At 42.7% G+C, this 19,672-nt stretch overlaps 1 protein-coding gene and 1 pseudogene across 2 annotated transcripts in view; one reads left to right on the top strand and one right to left on the bottom strand.

Annotated features, from left to right (window-relative positions):
• The window catches only part of BLOC1S5 (biogenesis of lysosomal organelles complex 1 subunit 5), a 170,552-nt gene that overhangs the window by 44,313 nt on the left and 106,567 nt on the right, over window positions 1–19,672 (bottom strand). The window lies entirely within an intron of this gene.
• Window positions 1,943–3,560, top strand: LOC108591125 (dihydropyrimidinase-related protein 4 pseudogene; annotated as a pseudogene).

The raw sequence follows: 19,672 nt of genomic DNA, 5'->3' as shown, positions 1-19,672 counted from the left end.
TCATGCAGATTAAAGGGTAGTTTATGCAGAAATTTCTAGAAAAGGGGTAACAACTTTTGGGTCATCAAGTCATTGCCATGGAAAGGAGTGGTAATGCCAGGATGTTGCCATGGCAACGGTAATCTACATGGCACACTGATGGGAGTGCCTTATGGAAAGTGGCTTCCACTCTGGTCCTGTTTTAGCTAGTCCTTAATTTGGCCCAGTATCTGAGCCTCGTCTGCAGAGCTGAGTCCTGCCTCCTACCTCATAAAGGCAAGGTTAGTGAGTGGAACAGTTAACTCTAGTTTCAGAGGCTCCTTAGGCAGCTCAAAACAAGCAGGTCCAGTCCTAGGATATTCTCAACTGCCTCTCTAGGTTATCAACCCCATCCTTTGAGTCAAGGATGTGTCAACTATCGAGAGAATGATCTATGTCACCTTGTCAGATAATCACACATTTTTTCCCTCAAGAGCAATGGAAAGTGAACCAAGTCTTCAAGAGGAGTTGCTTGCATTCATTTTTTTTTTTTAAGTTAAATACTCTTAAGATGACAGCAAGGAGTGGGGGAAAAGTTAAGTACTCTTTACACGACCCAGGAGTAAATGAGATCCTTTTGGCAAACTTCAGAACGTTGGAGCATGTTGACAGCACTGACTGGGCAACCAGGAAACCATGTGCTAATTGACTGCTTCATCCCTTTTTCCTTTTCTGCGTCTGCCAGGTGGGGGCCCTGAGTTTGGAGCATGTCTGGCTCTCTGCGGTATCCTGCCTGTTATCTCTGTCTGGCAAACAACCACTCCGTGCTTCCAGAACTTCAGAGCCTTCCAGGGCACTGATGATAAGTTACTCTCAGCCCACTGTGCCAAAGGTTTTTTTGGCCAAGGGACTGAGGAAGACCATTGTTGTCGCTGGCTGTTATCTCTCGAGCCGACTCCGCTTGGCAGAGGCACAAGTCCATCTCTCTGGTGTGGAATGAGGGCACTGGGCTCTAGATGAGTCAACACATTAATAAACAAGAGGCATGGAGGAAATAGCAGCCAGTCTTGAAAACAAAAAAAAAAAGAAACATTTTGAAGTGTACTGGATGCCAAGATGTTTGTCCTCTATAGTGCAATCCTGCTTTATCTCACTCCACAGCCTTCCTATCAAAGAAATGGGGAAGTTAATAGTTTATCAAATGTGAATCGACTGTAATGTTTATGCATGACTTACATAGCATGGAAAGTATTTTTTGGTGCAGGGGGTACTGTTTTCTTTCATCGCAAATTTATATCTTTATCATTCATCTCCCTTTTTGTCAGACTACATATTTTAGGAAGTCTTCTGTCTACCAAGACATTTATTGTCTCCTGAACGTATCCCCACGCCATCAGGGAAACCACCCTGACCGTGGCTCGGCAGTGCCTGGAGTGAGATAAAAAGCAGCAAGCTCTCCTCTACTGTAGACAGAGAAGCGGGATGGAAACCCTGCTCTGGGGAAGGTCCTGTCTCTGAAGCAGAAGCCCAGGGCAGAGGGAGAGCGTGCTATACCACACGTGTTCCCTGCAAGTAAACACTGGCCACAGCAACCAAGCAGCAGCAAAGCCCTGCCTCTCAGCACCTGCGTGGGTCACTGTGATGGCTCATACCAGGCGCACCAACACCACACTCTGGTGATTTAGCAGAAACCCACAGATTCTGCATGAGATGGGAGCGCAACTGTTGAAAACTGTGTCGCCATTAGGATTCTTGGGGAAATGCAGGTGGAGGAAGCCAACTCTAGTCCCAGGGCCACCTCTGCTTCCAAAGATCCAGAATGAACAACAGTGTTCCCTAAACTGGCTCTGGATTGGGAACACAGGGGAGACAGGACTTTCTAAGGTGACTCACAGACACACCTTGTAATAACCCTGTGGTGATAGTCATAAGAAGGTCTCCATATCTCTTGCTTTCCTCCAGAAAATCCTGGTTTTGTCTTGGCATGAATGACGACCAGTCCTTTTATGCTGATGTGCACGTGGAAGACGGCATGATAAAACAAATCGGAGAAAACCTCTTCGTCCCTGGGGGCATCAGATAGACCATTGACGCCCATGGACTGATGGTCCTTCCCGGTGGAGTTGATGTCCACACAAGGCTGCAGATGCCCGTCCTGGGCATGACCCCGGCTGATGACTTCTGTCAGGGCACCAAGGCAGCACTGGCAGGAGGGACCACCATGGTCTTGGACCATGTCTTCCCCGACCCGGGCAAGCAGTGGCGGGAGCGGGTAGATGGCGGAGCCTGCTGTGACTACTCCCTGCACGTGGACATCCCCCCACTGGCACGACAGCATCAAGGAGGAGCTGGAAGCCCTGGTCAAGGAGAAAGGTGTGAACTCCTTCCTGGTCTTCATGGCATACAAGGACCGGCGCCAGTGCTCCAACAGCCAGATGTACGAGATCTTCAGCATCATCTGGGACCTGAGGGCCTTGGCCCAGGTTCACGCTGAGAACAGGGACATCGTGGAGGAGGAGCTCCAGCGGTGGCTGGAGCTCAGCATCACCGGGCCCGAGGGCGACGTGCTCAGCCACCCCGAGGAGGTGGAGGCTGAGGCTGTATACCGAGCTGTCACCATTGCCAAGCAGGCCAACTGCCCACTGTGTCACCAAGGTGATGAGCAAGCGGGCGGCCGATGCCATCACCCAGGCTAAGCACAGAGGGGTAGTCATGTTTGGGGAACCCATCACTGCCAGCCTGGGCACTGATGGCTCGAACTACTGGAGCAAGAACTGGGCCAAGGCCGCAGCCTTTGTCACGTCGCCCCTATCAACCCAGACCGCACCACGGCAGACCACCTCACCTGCTTGCTGTCCAGCGGCGACCTCCAGGTGACAGGTAGCGCCCACTGCACCTTCACCACTGCCCAGAAGGCCATGGGAAAGGACAACTTCACGCTGATTCCCGAGGGCACCAAGGAGCGCATGTCCGTGGTCTTGGAGAAGTGTGTGGCCTCTGGGAAGATGGATGAGAATGAGTTCGTCGCAGTGACCAGTACAAATGCTGCCAAAATCTTCAATTTTTACCCAAGGAAGGGGCGAGTGGCTGTGGGCTCTGACGCTGACCTGGTCATATGGAATCCCAAGGCCACCAAGATCATCACAGCCAAGAACCACAATCTGAATGTGGAGTACAACGTCTTCGAGGGAGTGGAGTGCCGGGGAGCGCCCACAGTGGTCTTAAGCCAGGGCCGAGTGGTGCTGGAGGACGGGAATGTGCTCGTCACTCCTGGGGCAGGCCGTTTCAACCCTCGGAAAACATTCCCAGACTTCATCTACAAGAGGATCAAAGCTCAAAACAGGCTGGCGGAGATCCATGGTGTGCCCCGTGGGCTGTATGATGGGCCCGTGCATGAGGTGATGGTGCCTGCCAAGCCGGGGAGCAGCGCCCGGGCCGGCGCGTCCTTCCGGGAAAAGATCTCAGTCCCTCCCGCGCGGAACCTGCACCACTAGCGATTCAGCTTCTCGGGGTCTCAGGCTGACGACCACATCGCCTGACGCACGGCACGGAAGATCACGGTACCACCCGGCGGCAGCTCCAACATCACCTCTCTCTCCTAGGCCCTGCCTGTGAGCCCTGCTGGCCCCACTCGAAGCCGCAGGGGCCCCAGAGGACTTGGCCCCCTTAGCATTTTCCTTTGCAGAAGTTTCTTGAAGGTGCTTGGTGGCCTTGCCTTCCTACTCCCCACAGGCTCTCCTTGTGGGGTCCCAGGTCCTACTGCCATGAGGCCCTCAAGAGAAGGGCTGAACCTGGGGAGACGTCACTGCCAGGGTGAGGTGGCACCACTGCCAGGGTGAGGTGGCGCCACATGGCAGGGACGGTGCCAGCGGCCTGAGCTCAGGCACCCCAGTGCCCACTGAGCCCGGCCTGGGTACAGGGAACCCGCCAGGCTGCACAGAGCGCGCGGGAGCTCCCCGACACTGAGTTGCACATGGTGGGCATTTGCGCCTCCTCCCCACACCCATCACTGTCTCGCAGAGCCCCGTGCTCCCGCAGCTCCTCTCCAGAGGCCTGTGCCGGTGGCGGGCCAGGGAGGAGGTGGGAGCAGAGCCCTCCGCCTTGCACAGTTGCTGAGACTTCAGGGAGCCTTTGGGACTCGGTGCAGCACAGCCCGCCCTTGGAGGGGTTTTCCACACCCCGAGACCCACACCTGAGCTTTTGTAGTAGCCGCCCAGTCCAGGGAACCCTTGTGATCCTTTAAGAAGGCACTGTCCTTTCATTACAGATTGTGTTTCCATAGGCTTCTTAGTAGCAGCTTTGTAGGTGAGGACACCTGCAGCCAGGAGCCTGTGCATGCAACCCACGCCTGACACATCATCCGGCCTCTGATGTGAATCAGGCCCATTAAAGACGTCTGGTGCGTGGGGAAAAAAAATGCACAATTTTGTAATTTAAATATTTACTCCTATTAGTGCTTATAAAACATATACAATACTACAGAACATATAAATCTCCTCTAAAGAAGCTAAGATCCAGGTGTCTTAGTCAATTTCTAAATTGCTATGACAGGATACTATGATTTGGGTGGCTTATAGAAAACAGAAATTTATTGCTCACAGTTCTGGACGCTGGGACGTCCAAGATCAAGACCCTGGCAGTTTTGGTGTCTGGTGAGGGCTGCTTTCTGGTTTACAGATGGTACCTTCTCATTGTGTCCTCATGTGGTGGAATGGGGAAGGCAGCTCTCTTTTATAAAGGCACTAATCCCATGCACAAGGTCTCCACCCTCATGACCTAATCACCTCCCAAAGGCCCTGCCTCCTCATACTATCCCTTGGGGCTTAAGATTTTTCTTTCTTTATTTTTTGTTCTTTTTTTTTTTTTTTTTTTTTTTTTTTGAGATGGAGTCTCATTCTGTTGGCCAGGATGGAGTGCAGTGGTGTGATCTTGGCTCACTGCAACCTCCACCTCCTGGGTTCAAGCAATTCTGCTGCCTCAGCCTTCCAAGTAGCTGGGTCTACAGCCATGCACCACCATGCTCAGCTAATGTTTGTATTTTCAGTGGAGATAGGGTTTCCCCATGTTGGCCAGGCTAGTCTTCAACTCCTGACCTCAGGTGATCCACCCATCTCAACCTCCCAAAGTGCTGGGATTACAGGCATGAGCCACTGCACCCAGCCAGAGGCTTAGGATTTCAACATGTGAATGCAACATGTGACCAAGAGACTAATGACAAAACTGCTACAACCAAAGCATGCAGTCCTTACCCAAGCCTAAAGCATCTAGCTAAACCTTAAATGGCCAAAAACTCACTGAAAATAAGTGTATGGCAGCCAGTGAACGTGATTTTTATCGAGGTAAGACTCATACTCTGAAGAGGTCCCTCTCTTCAGGGAATTTAAGTTACCAACATGTGAAAACAAACCTATCCACATATTAAGGAAAAAAGGATGCAAATATTCAGACCATAGCACTAGGAATGGGGTTTAGGAATGAAAAGGAAACTTCTGCTGATTCTATTTTTACCCATGCCCACTGGAGGCAGACCAGCTTCTCAGCAGTCTTCAGCACTGATGCAAAATTTACAAAGTATTGAGTTTTCTCATTATCTTTCGAGTGGCTGAGTGGATATGTCTGCATTTTTAAACTTTGTTCATTTCATGCACTTCCTTCATAGAACATCTGATATGGTTTGGCTCCACATCCCCACTCAAACCTCATGTTGAAATGTAATCCCCAATCCTGGAGTTAGAGCCTGGTGGGAGGTGATTGGATCATGGGGATGGTTTCTCATGGTGGCTACAAGGAACAATAGCAAGGATGGTGCCAGTCTGAGGCTGGACAGGCAATTGCTAGGCAGATGTCTTCACAGAAGTGTTTTTGTGTGTGCTAGGGTTGCAATGGCGTTTGTACAAGGTTGTAGTTTTTGAAAAGTCTTTTGTGTTATCAGGCATGCATGAGTGCCCTGCATTCCTGGCCTTCCCTAGCTCTATTTGTCAGAATTTTTAACACAAATGACTCCATTTTTATTCTGACAACTTTCACAATGGCAAATCATAATACCAATTCACAGGACAACTTCTTAAGAGAAACCAATCCTGATCCTAAGAGGCAGGACGGGCCCTAATCTTATTCTGTATCTTAATCCTTGATAGTACCTGTTATATGTTAGTGAATTGTCTACAAGTCATTGTCCATAGTTAGACTCTAATTTCCTGGAGGCCAAGCACTGTCTCTGATTCATTTTCCTAATTCTAGCATTTAGCATAGAGTTCAGTAAATGTTAAACACTAGTTTGGATAAACATAATCATAGTTTTACAAAGTGCACTGCCCAATGAATTGCCCAGAGAGAATACACCCGTGTAACTATCACCCAGGTCAACAATTAGAAAATTAGCAGCACCCCAGAAATCCCACCTTTACCCACCTTCCAATCACTGTATGCTTCCATCTCTTAAAGGTAACTGCTATTTCGCCTTCTCCCACTACCAGGTATTAGTTTTACTGTTTTAAACATTATATAAATGAAACCATACAGCATACTTAATTTTACATTCAACTTCTTTCACTCAATATTATGTTTGTGAGGATTATCCATATTATTGTAGGCAGCTGAGTTCATTCATTTTGGGAGACTGTATAGTATTCTATTGGATGAATACATCACAATTTATCTACTTGACTCCTCTTGGATCTTTGAGTTATTTCTAATTTGAGACTCTTACACATTATGCTTTTATAAAGTCTTGCATGAGTTTTATAACGTACATGGGTATAATTTCTGTTAGAAATGAATTTTCTAGGTGTTTGGGCATAGCTCTGTTCAGTTTCAATAGAAGTAGATAATGCAAAACTTTTTTCCAAATGTGCCAGTTTATACTCCCAACAGTATTATGCATGTTTTCATTGCTGTAGATTTTGACCAACACTTGATATTATCAAACTTTTTAATTATAGCCACTCTGGCATATGTGGTGTATGTGTATGTCTGTATGATAGTATTGCATTGTGGTTTTAATCTGTTTTGCCTGTGATTGATGAACTTGAGCACTTTTGAACATTTTTATTGGCCATTTGGATACTCTCTTTTACGAGTTTCCTGTTCACAATCTGTGTTGCCCATATTTTCTATCAGGCTTTCTGGCTTTTTATTTGATTTTCAAATGTTGATTCAATCTTAGATTCATAAGATAATTCAAACTTATTTGTGATGTATTCTTCTCTTTATACATTACTACATTCAGCTTGTTAATATTTTGTTCAGTTTTTGCTTCTATGTTCATAATGACATTGCCTATAATTTTTCTTTCTATAATTGTCAGAATCTGATGCTAACTTTATGCTGGTCCCATGATAATACAACCCCAAATTGGGATTTATTTTTTCCTTTAACCTCTGGAATAATTTGTGTAAGATTATTATGGTAGGCAGTCTCTAAGATCATCTCCCAGAGATTCTATTATCCTGGTATTCATGCCCTCGTATAATACTCCCCTGCAACCTGCTGCTTTAGTGTGAGCCACATTTAGTGACTCACTTCTAAGGATATAATCCATCAGGGATGATGGGATGTCACCTTCAAGAGTAGTGTACAAAATGACTGTAGTTTCAGTCTTCAATGCTCACTATCACTTGCTCAGTCTGAGGAAGCCACCTGTCATGTTGTAAACAGCTCTATGGAGAGACCTACATGGTAAGGAACTGAGTAAGGTTTCTTACTGTTTCCAACAGCAAAGGAAGAACTACTGCCTTCATTCAACAGCCTGTGAAAAACTGAAGCCTATCAACAGCCACATGAGTGAACTTGGAAGTGCACACTTGACCAACCAAACCTTCAGATGAGACTGCAGCCCCAGCTAAGAGCTCTCTGTGGAAAAACCTAGGACCAGAGGCATCTGGGCAGGCCACACCTGAATTTCTGACCCATAGAAACTGTAAGATAATAAATGTTCTTTAAAGTTACTAAGTTTTTGGAAACTGTGCTTTGCAACAATAATCAATACAATTATCATTATTTCTCTTTTAAATGTTTGAAATAATTCGCAGGTAAAAACATTTAACCTTGGAGTCTTCTTTAAGGACAGACCTTTAATTACATATTCAATTTAATAATCATAGTACTATTTAGATTTTTCATTTCTTCTGCAGTCAGTTTTGTTAAGTTTTATTTTTCTAGGAATTTGTTCATTTTTCTACATTTTCACATTTACTGGCATAGGGTTGTATCTAAAATCTGATCTGAAATATGTTCTCTTCCACATTCTTGATACTGGTTATTTATGTCATCACTTTTTTCTTCACCAGTTTTACTAGGAGCTTGTCAATGTTATTAGTCTTTTCAAAAAAAGAACTTTTGGCTTTGTAAATCCTATTTTTATTAATTTCTTTAATCTATTTATTCCTTTCTTCTACTTTCTTCAGGTTTACTTTACTGTTTTTCCGTAAAGCAGGAAATTTTCTTTCCAAATTTATTTTTTGAAAATTTAAATTTTAAACTTATTTTTGTATTTTAAAATAGATTTAAATGTACAGTTAAAACATTTTTAAAGTTTATTTAAACTCATGCATTTTCCTTTAAGCATGGCTTTAGTTGCATCCCAAAAGTTTCAATGTAATACTATAATCCTTTTCAGTTTGCAATATCTTCTAACCCCACTGTGAATTCTCCTTTGGCCCAGGACTTATGTAGAGATATATCTGATTTATTTCTCGTAATATTTTATTCATTTCTAGCTTAATTCTACTGTCATAGAACATACTCTGGATAATCTCAACACTTTGAAATTAGTTGAGACTTGCTTTATGGCCCAGCATGGAATCTCATTTTATACATATTCCTGTGTACTTAAAAATTATTTGCATTATGAACATTATGTAACTGCAAGTACACTGTTCTGTATATGCCAATTTGAATCAAGCTTGTTAAGTGCCTTGTTCAAAGCGTCTATATTTAAAGTGCTTTTTCTATCTATTATTGAGGAAGCTATGTTACTTGCTACAAATTTAGAATTCTTATACCTTACTGTTGATGTAAATACTTAATCATTATGAGTATCTCTTTATGTCTAGAAATATCTTTCACCTGTGACCTTTCTCTGATATTAATCTTAATGGTGTAATATTACATTCCACCAGTTTTATTGTTGTTCATATTTGTACATCTTTTCCATTCATTTACTTTCCATCTTTCTGTATTCTCATAATTTAAATGTGTCTCTTCTAAAGCATAAAATTGTTTTAAAAATGAATCAGCTATTAATATTTTAATAAAATGCATTTAGTTGCTATGTAGTTCATGTCTGTCTTGATATACTGGAGTTTAAATCTGCCATTCTCCTAGGCTTCATGCTTCTCTTGCCTATTCTAGTTCCTTCTCCTGTACCCCTCTCCCCTTACATTTTGCTTTCTTTTGAACTAATTTGGTATTTTAAAATAATTTTCTCCCATTAACTTGGCAGTTTACAATCTTTCACTATTTTTTAGTTACAGAAATTACATCATGCAGACCAGGAACAGTGGTAATCCCAGCACTTTGGGATGCTGAGGTGGGCAAATCACTTGAGTTCTGGAGTTTGAGACCAGCCTGGGAAACACGACAAAACCCTGTCTCTACTAAAAATACAAAAATTAGCCAGGTGTGGGAGGTGCACCTGTAGTCCCAGCTGCTCAAGGGCTGAGGCAAGAGGATCACCTGAGCCTTGGGAGATTGAGGCTGCAGTGAGCTGTGATTGTGACACTGCACCCTAGCCTGGACAACAACAGAGTGAGACCCTGTCTCAAAGAGAGAGAGAGAGAGAGAGAGAGAGAGAGAGAGAGAGAGAGAGAGAGAAATTACACCATGCACTGTTGAATTATCAAAAGCTAATGTAACCGAGTTTTCTTGAGGTGATGGTGAGGCACAGCTCCCCAGAGAGAATGCTGTGGGTTCTTGGTCTTCAATCTCTTAAAGAATAAGCGATGGGACCACTGCAAGTGCGCCGTATACTCATAAAAGTAAATACTGGACCCAAGAAGTGTTGCAGAAAGGTGATTTTATTTAGGTAGAGAACAGGAAGAAAAAAAGAAGAAGAGAAAGACTTCCACGAAGAGTGTGGGAGGGGATTCCAGAGGGGAAAATCCAGCCAGGTGTGTGGACACGGACTTTTATCCTGGGAGGAACCCCCACCTTCACCAGGACCCTGGGCCACTGAAAGGAGTTCCTTAGAACTTCCGCTGGAGTGATTGACTTTTAGTTTCTTCCCACACCCATGAAATTCAAACATAAACCATTAAATCTCCGAGATGGAGAGAGATGGGAAGGGGGCATGGCGTTCAGAGATCTTGCCCTTAAAATTACTGTTCCCTTTTGGACCCGGTGAGGGAATACATTCCCTCACTAATACTAGCTGGGAGCAGTGGATCTTGGATCATGCCTGTAATCCCAACACTTTGGGAGGCTAAGGTAGGTGAATCACTTGAGGTCAGGAGTTCAAGACTAGCCTAGCCAACACAGCAAAACCCATCTCTACTGAAAATACAAAAATTAGCCAGGCATGGTGGTGGGTGCCTGTAATCCCAGATACTCGGGAGGCTAAGGCAGGAGAATCGCTTGAATCTGGGAGGCAGAGGTTGCAGTGAGCCGAGATCAGGCCACTGAACTCCAGTCTAGGTGACAGAGTGAGACTCTGACTCAAAAAAAAAAAAAAAATTAAAAAAAAATCTAATATCATTAACACTTTTACTTCAAAATGCAAAGGACTTTATAATATTTTTAAAAATTGTTTTTAAACCCCAAAGCATAGTATTAATACATTTTATAAAGAACAACATTCATTTGGATTTACTCATTTATTTACCTCATTTCTCTTGCTCTTTATTTCCTCCCCTCTCTCTAAACAATTAGAATCATTTTTCTCTTGCCTGAGAATGCTCTTTCATGTATCCTTTATTACAGGAATGCTTCTCATATATTCAGTTGTTGTTTATCTGAAAATGTCTTTGTTTCCTTGTCATTCTTGATAGTTCTTTTTGCTAGGGAGAGATCTCTAAAATTTAAAGATTTTATTCCTCTGTCTTCTATTGTTTCTGTAAGAAGTTAGCTGTCAGTCTTATGACTGATTCTTTGATAATTCTCCTCTCCCACCTCCTCATGTTGTTTGCTTTAAATTTTCTCTTTGCCTTGAAGAAGAATTTTACTATCATTTTTTTTTCATTTATCTTACTTGAGGTTTACAATGATTCTTAAAACTATGACTTTGAGTCTTCTATCAATTGTGAAAAATACTCAGCCAAATGTTGCTTCCATCTCATTTTGTCTCTCCTTTTCTTCCAGGACTATATGTTATATTCTTTCATTGTATTCCCTATCTTTTTTCTTTTATGTATTTTCTTTCTTTTTTTTTTTTTTTTTAGATGGAGTCTTGCTCTGTCACCCAGGCTAGAGTGCCATGGTGCAATCATAGCTCACTGCAACCTCTGCTTTCCAGGTTCAAGTGATTCTCCTGCCTCAGCCTCCTGAGTAGCTAAAAATACAGGTGCCCACCACCCCAACCTGGGCTAATTTTTGTATTTTTAGTAGAGATAGGGTTTCACCATGTTGGCTAGGCTGGTCTCAGATTCCTAACCTTCAATGATCCACCCACCTTAGCCTCTCAAAGTGCTGGGATTACAGGCATTAGTCACCATGCCTGGCCTCTTTTATGTATTTTCTAAACTTTTCTTTTTCTGTGCTTCATTCTAGATATTTTCTTCAGATTTCCCTACTCCACTACTTCTCTCTTTAGCTGTCTCTAATCTGCCATAAATCTTATCCATAGTTTTAATTTTATCATAATTTTTAGTTGTAGAACTTTGTTCTTTTATAGCATTTCTAGTTCTCTGCTCATGTTTCAAATCTTGTCTTTTATTTATTTAAATACATTAATCAGTTTTACTTTAAAATCTGTATAAGAGAATGACATTACTGAGATATGACAGAATCCCCTGTAAGCCCATTTCTATTGTCTATTGTTTCTCTTGGTATTCAATCACATTGTCTTGACTCCTTATGTACATAATAATGACTGCCTGAATTCTGAACATTGTACATAAAAATGAGAGCAAATTAAAAAGCTAGAATGATGTTATTAATATATTTCTCCAAAGAGGAATATAAATTTGCTCTTTATAGACATCTAGGAATATTACCAATCTTAATTATCTTAATCCCACCAGGGATTGAGGTGAGTCACAGCTGAATTGCAGTGCTAGTGAAGAATGTTGATACACATTTACTCCCATGCTATATAGCCTTTCGGGGCCCCAATCCAAAGTTTTGGGAAGTTTACCAGACTATTGCTGTATCAGACCCCAAACTCAGTTTTTTGCTTCCTAGTCCACCGAGTTTGTCAAAAACTCTGCTAAGCTTGTTAGCCTCTCAGCTGCCTCTAATGGATCAGGCAGAGGCCCCTAAGGAAACAGTGGGCCCAAATGCTCACCTCTCTGTACTTTCTTGTTTTCCCAGATCTCAGTACTATAATTATCCACTAACTTCTTTGGACTCCTATGTATCCAGCCAATTTTTTTTTTTAATTCTTCTCCAAAGAAGGTTGTTTTAAATTGACTAGTCTGCCATGAACAGAAGCAAATCCTCTTTATAATATTTCATTATCATAAATACTCATCCATTCATGGTAGCATACTGAGGACATAGCAGCACACATAACAAATTTCATATAAATTAAGCGCACAGTTCTTCTGCCTCATTAGAGAATATATTTGCGGCATTATTTGTTAGCATGTCATTATCATAGGTTTTGACAGGATGATAGGGAATAAATATTATTCCTTTTTTTTTTTTTTGAGAAAGAGTTTCCCTCTTGTTACCCAGGCTGGAGTGCAATGGCGCGATCTCGGCTCACGGCAACCTCTGCCTCCTGGGTTCAGGCAATTCTCCTACCTCAGCCTCCTGAGTAGCTGGGATTACAGGCACACGCCACCATGCCCAGCTAATTTTTTGTATTTTTAGTAGAGACAGGGTTTCACCATGTTGACCAGGATGGTCTCGATCTCTTGACCTCGTAATCCACGCGCCTCGGCCTCCCAAAGTGCTGGGATTACAGGCGTAAGCCACTGCGCCTGGTTAAATATTATTCTTTAATTCCATAGGTTTTAGAGTATGGACAGATTATTAAAATTCACCTAAAGTCCTCCCTCCACATCTTATAGAGGCAGTAACTGAGCCCCAGGGATGCTGGTAACTTATCAAGATCATACAATCAGCTAGTGGCACAAGCAGATTCTTAAATCAGTTATCACACTTCCTAGAGCTCTGAGTTCTTTCTTCCATAATGCACTGGTGTTTGAGAAAGCTTCTATACATGAATTGGCATTTGAAGTATGTTTCTGATACTAAGAGAGAAGTGACACTAGACAACTCAAGATGATAGGGCATTCAAGTCATTAGGTACAACTTGAAAAAAAGAAAAAAGGCTTAGGCAGAATGGGTTGATCAGGTAAAGAAACTGATGGATCATTTTGATAACAATGAAGAAAGGAGACAGGGACAAGGGTAAGTTGAAGTTATCCTGTAAAGCATCTTGAAGCAGAAAGCAAGGCTCTCAGTTTGTAATTTAATACACCTGACCGTAATAACTGTAAAACAAGGCAGGAGTCGGGGAAGGGAGGCAGCTGACTATGCCATGTGTCTGTCAGCATAGGGCAAAAGCCGAGCAAGGTGAAAAGATATGACCAGGAAAGATGATATTCATTGCCATAAATAAATGCAAAGAGGAATAATTTTTTTGTGTGAAAAAGTGCACTTTTTTTCTGAACACATATTCTTTATAAACATAGAATATCATTTATTCTTCAAACTACCCAAACCAGTCATGGATGTGTTTTCATTGTTTTTATATGAGTTTTTTCATGAGTTCAAAATACTATTTCTTACACTGTGTTTTCCCATAACTTATCTGCTAATAAAGATACCTGCTAGGGTACCAGGAGCGTTAATGAGAGGCATCTTTAATGCTTTATGACTAGCATCACTTCTGAGCCACATTTATTCATCACTCATATACTAAACCACTCATTTGAGAAGCGCTTATTAAAATTTATGCTAGAACTAAGAAAACAGATAAAAGACACAATCCCTGATGCCAAGAAGTTGCCTGGCTTATGGATAAAATTTCCTAGTACCCCATGTTATTCTTGGCTGTGCAAAAATTAGATTTTTAAACTTTTATTATTGTCTAAAATTGTGGGTTATACCATTTAGAGAGAAAGGCCTCACTACTGTTGCAGGTTGAGGTTTCCAATGGGGAAGTAGGTATCAACACAGGCCCAGGACAGGATCTGAGCAACAACTGTAGCCTTTGCATAATGACAAGTCTGTGTCACTTTTCCTAAAACTGTATGAAAATAGCAAAATTATATATATATATTTTTTCTTTTTTTTAAGATGGAGTCTCGTTCTTGTTGCTCAGGCTGGAGTGCAGTGGCACAGTCTCAGTTCACTGCAACCTCCACCTCCTATGTTCAAGTGATTCTCCTGCCTCAGCCTCCCGAGCAGTTGGGATCACAGGTGCCTGCCACCATGTCCAACTAATTTTTTTCATTTTTAGTAGAGGCGGGGGTTTCACCATGTTGGCCAGGCTGGTCTCAAACTCTTGACATTAGGTGAGATCCACCTTTCTCAGCATACCAAAGTGCTGGGAATATAGGTGTGAGCCATCGCACCTGGCCAATTATATCTTCTTATTGCTTTCAAAGATCTTAATGACAACAAAGAGAGCCAATGCTCTATCCCAGAAGAAAGAAAATAGCCATGTCACTTCTCAATGTTTGCTAGGATGCTGAAGTCAAAATGGGTTGAGGCCAGAAGAAATGCTAAAGTTCAGGTGGCACTGTTGCTTATAAGTCAATGAAAATTAAATCACATGAAACATTCAGTTTCTCAGACACATTAGCGACAATCCGAGTACTCAATAGCCACACATGGCTAGTGGCTACCGTATTGGACAGCAGAGATATACAAAACTTCCATCACTGCAGAAAGTTCTACTGGACAATGCTGGAAGTGGAATGGGTCTCCTAAAAAGCTTCGAAGGTAAGATTGTACATGGTATCAATGGGTTTCAGTAGCAAAAAAACTGTTCTAAAATTATAATGACATGCAATAAGAAATATTTTTTTAAATTTTGTTGGAACTGTTAAACACATAATTTAACCAAACAAAAAAACGATACAAATTTTCTCCTGGAACTTCGGGTGTGTGGGTGACTGTTTTGAATCCTGTCTGTGGGACAAGCAAGAGGCCGTGCCCCTGTGTGTGGCCACCAGATGGGCCTGGGATCACTGACTGTGTTGTTTCAGAGTCATCCAGCTGCTGGCTGAGCGAAAAGGGAAAGGCATTCACCTTGCATATGTATATATGCACACAGACATGCCCTGTCTGCCTGCTGCCGGCTTCCACAACATAAGGGAGAAACTTTTAAAAAAGAAGGTCCTCTTATTTATGTGACTGGATACTAAAAGTTTTGCCTTTGAACTAGTCACATGGAAGGAACAGAATGGAATTATTCTGCAATAGATTTTAGTTCATGCAATTTATCTTGCTCATGTTGACATCCTATACTATTCTATACTTACTTGCTAAAATCGAAGTCAATTTGATACATCCTACTCTTGATCTTAAAATATAAGACTGTACATGGGTGCCTAATACCTTGGGTTATATGGATGAATGAGACCTAGAACAATGTGAAACCTGTGACTGGACCTAAATAAGATTGGTCAGTGCTGGTTTCTTTTATGTCTTCTGTCTACCCCCTGGTGGAGGGATTCATTACTAGTCAGAGCCAAAGAAGGAAAGAGAAAGAGAAGAAGAGCAGGAATTATTTCCTGAATATCTATTCAGTCCCTCAATAATCTGGGGTTTGTTGTTTATGCGAGAGTGCCAGCTCAACAGGAGAAGAGCTGAAACCCATGATTTCCCTTTGAACATGTTCTTCACCAGGAATGGCGGGAGGCGCACAGCAGCAGAAAAGCTGTCCTGCCAAGATGCTGAACTTGGAACTGAAGGGGCCAGTGCTCTGGGTGCAAAAAAAAAAAAAAAGAGTTATGAGCTTTGCTGCTCTGGCAGGTCTGGAATCCTTCCCTTGGCTGTGGATAATACCTAATGATTCAGAGGAAGTACTGTCAACTCTTCAAAGCAGGCCTAGCTAATTGTGTAATGTTATTATTCTGAAGCACTGGGAGAAGCCAAAAAAAAAGGGAGGCCGGGGAGAAATTCCTTCCTTTGCAATGATCAGGCTTACATCCTGCGCCATCAGATTTGATTATCCTTATCTTTTCTTGCATAACTACAAATGTTATGACTGGTCATAGTGACCAGACTTCCAAAAAAAAAAAAAATCCAGCCACAATATTTGACTCTATGACTGCCTGTGGCAGTAAATTCCTCAGACTAGCAACATGCTGTGCAAAAAGCTATTTCCTTTGATTTATTCATTTCCCAGTTCTTAACTCCATCAGGTGCCCCGTTGATCTCACATTAGAGAATGAGGTAAAAAAAGAAAAGGAAAAAAGGGGTCTGTTCATTTTGCCTTATGTCCTTGTAGTTAGGCAATTTAATCTAAATATCCACTGACCTCTTTTGCTCACATTGCAAAGCAATTTTAAAAGTTAATTCCTTTTAAACTAGCTCTTTTTTAATTGAATAAGCAATACAAGGACCTGATTAAAAGATTTAGGCACTATAATAAATAGAAAAAGGGGCCGGGCGCGGTGGCTCACGTGGTCAAGGGATCGAGACCATCTTGGTCAACATGGTGAAACCCCGTCTCTACTAAAGATACAAAAAATTAGCTGGGCACGGTAGCACGTGCCTGTAATCCCAGCTACTCAGGAGGCTGAGGCAGGAGAATTGCCTGAACCCAGGAGGCAGAGGTTGCCGTGAGCCGAGGTCGCGCCATTGCACTCCAGCCTGGGTAACAAGAGCGAAACTCCGCCTCAAAAAAAAAAAAGAAAAAGGAAGGCCGGGTGCGATGACCCACGCCTATAATCCCAGCGCTTTGGGAGGCCGAGGCGGGTGGATCATGAGGTCAAGAGATCAAGGCCATCCTGGCCAACGTGGTGAAACCCCATCTCTACTAAAAATACAAAAATTAGCTGGGCGTGGTGGCGTGTGCCTGTAGTATCAGCTACTCGGGAGGCTGAGGCAGGAGAATTGCTTGCACCCAGGCGGCAGAGGTTGCAGTGAGCCGAGATTGCATCACTGCACTCCAGCCTGGCAACGAAACAAGACTCTGTCTCAAAAGCAAAACAAAAGAGAAAAAGGAAAAGTAAGTATCCCTCCTATTGCACACCTGCAGCCCCTTGATTCTCCAGATCCGCCCCCCCCCCCCCCCCCGCCACTACGAGGTAGTCATCAGTACCAGTTCCTGGTGTACACTCTAGAAATATCCAAATCTGGCTGGGTGCTGGGGCTCCCGTCTGTAATCTCAGCACTTTGGGAGGCTGAGGCGGGTGGATCACCTGAGGTCAGGGGTTCAAGACCAGCCTGGCCAACATGGTGAAACCCCATCTCTACTAAAAATACAAAAATAAGTCGGGCATGGTGGTGTGCACCTATAATCCCAGCTACTTGGGAAGCTGAGGTGGGAGAATCGCTTGAACCTGGGAGGTAGAGTTTGCAGTGAGCCGAGGAAACTCCACTGCAAACTCCACCTCCCAGGTTCAAGCGATTCTTGAATTGCACTCTAGCCTGGGTGAAACACCATCTCAAATACACACACACACACACGCACATACATATATCTTTCCAAAGCCAAGCATGTGTGCATTTTCTCCTTTTAAAATGTCTTTCTTTTTCACATAACATCTTGACGCTGGATCATTCCATATTATCATGTTTAGTGCTAACTCATCCTTTTTCATGGCTGCTTAGTATTCCAGTTTGAATATACTCTACAATTGATTAATCGGTTCCATATTAATGGATATTCATGTTGTTTCTAGTGTTTTTCTCATATGAAAAGCTCCAACAAAGACCTTGTACACATCTTAACATGCAAATGCAAGTATATGCATTCATTTTTATCATTTACTTATTTTTTATGGGACAGGGTCTTGCTCTGTCATCCAGGTCGGGATGCAGTGGCACAATCTTGGCTCACCCCAACCTCTGCTTCCTGGGCTCAAGTGATTCTCCCACCTCAGCCTTTCAAGTAGCTGGGACCACAGGCATGTGCCAGAGCTAATTTTTGTACTTTAGTAGAGACAGGGTTTTCCCTTATTGCCCTGGCTAGTACTGAACTCCTGGCCTCAAGCAATCTGCCCACCTTGGCCTCCCAAAGTGCTGGAATTACAGGCATGAGCTACTGCGCCTGGCCTAAGTATGTGCATTTTATTTATTTTTATTTTATTTAATTTATTTTTTGGGGATGGAGTCTCACTCTATCATCCAGTTGGAGAGAAATGGCCCGATCTCGGCTCACTGCAACTTCCACCTCCCAGGTTTAAGCGATTCTCCCACCTCATCCTCCCAAAGTGCTGAGATTACAGGCATGAGCCACAGCGCCCAGCCACTATGTGCATTTTAAATGTTGATAGATATTTCCAGATCGCTCACCAAAGAGGTTACATTAATTTATACTCTCCTTAGAGAGTATGTAGGAGTCCTCTTCCTCACTTCTTTGCTAACATATATAGTCTAATAATATTTTGCAATTTTCCATCATATGCCAGTTCTACCTGAAAAAGCACACAAGGTGCAGTGACCTCTACATAACCACTGGGTGCTGACATTAAGCCTTTTGCCCAGCCCCCTGTAACACCAACCTCACTTGTATAAGCCCTAACACCTAATAGGTGAAACAAGCAAGATGAAAAAAAAATCAAAGAAAACGGGTTACATAAACCAACCAACTAGCGCCACCTACAGGTCCCTCGGCTTCTTTACCACCAAATTAGTAAAGTAGCTAATTTGCAACCATAATTGTGTGTGTATGTGTTTTGGGGGATGGAGTCTCCAAAAGATTCTTAAAATGGTCTGTGATTGCTACTAAAAGAAAAGATAAGCATCAGTGACCTACGTAATTAAAAAGAGAGAGAGAAGTAAAATTGGAGGGCTGGATGCAGTGGCTCACGCTTATAATCCCAGCACTTTGGGAGGCTGAGGTGGGAGGATTGCTTGAGGCCAGGAGTTCAAGAGTAGTCTGGGCAACACAGCAAGATCCCTGTCTCCACACAAAAATAAAATAGCTGGGTGCCATGGCATACGCCTGTAGTCCCAGCTACTTGCGAGGCTGAAGCAGGCGGATCGCTTGAGGCCAGGAGTTCAAGGCTGCAGTGAGCTATGATCACACCATCACACTCTTGACCAGGCAACAGAGATAGACCTGTCTCTAAAAAAAACAAAAAGACTGAAAAAATTAAATTGAATAAAAATCCAAATGCCTGATTTTATGACTTAATGTAGATAAACTAAGTATCACTGTATACTTAAACTATTAATATGTAAAATAGTGAAATCATTCTAGAGCAGTGATTCTCAAATTTTGGACTAGAACATTTCTAAAACAAAATATTTGGCCCAAAGTAGTCTTGGTCAAAGTTCTGTTCCTTCATATAGAGACATTAACTAAAAGATAGCTTCCATGTTCTGTCATCATTTCATAAGATAATTTCAATACCAAAAAGTAGAAAAGCTGTAACACGATAGTAAAAGGCAGTTCCTTAAGGTGGATAAATTTCACTCTCTCTCAAGT

Source organism: Callithrix jacchus, chromosome 4 (assembly GCF_049354715.1).
Source record: "Callithrix jacchus isolate 240 chromosome 4, calJac240_pri, whole genome shotgun sequence".
Taxonomy (NCBI): domain Eukaryota; kingdom Metazoa; phylum Chordata; class Mammalia; order Primates; family Cebidae; genus Callithrix; species Callithrix jacchus.
This window is presented reverse-complemented; position numbering and strand designations above follow the sequence as displayed.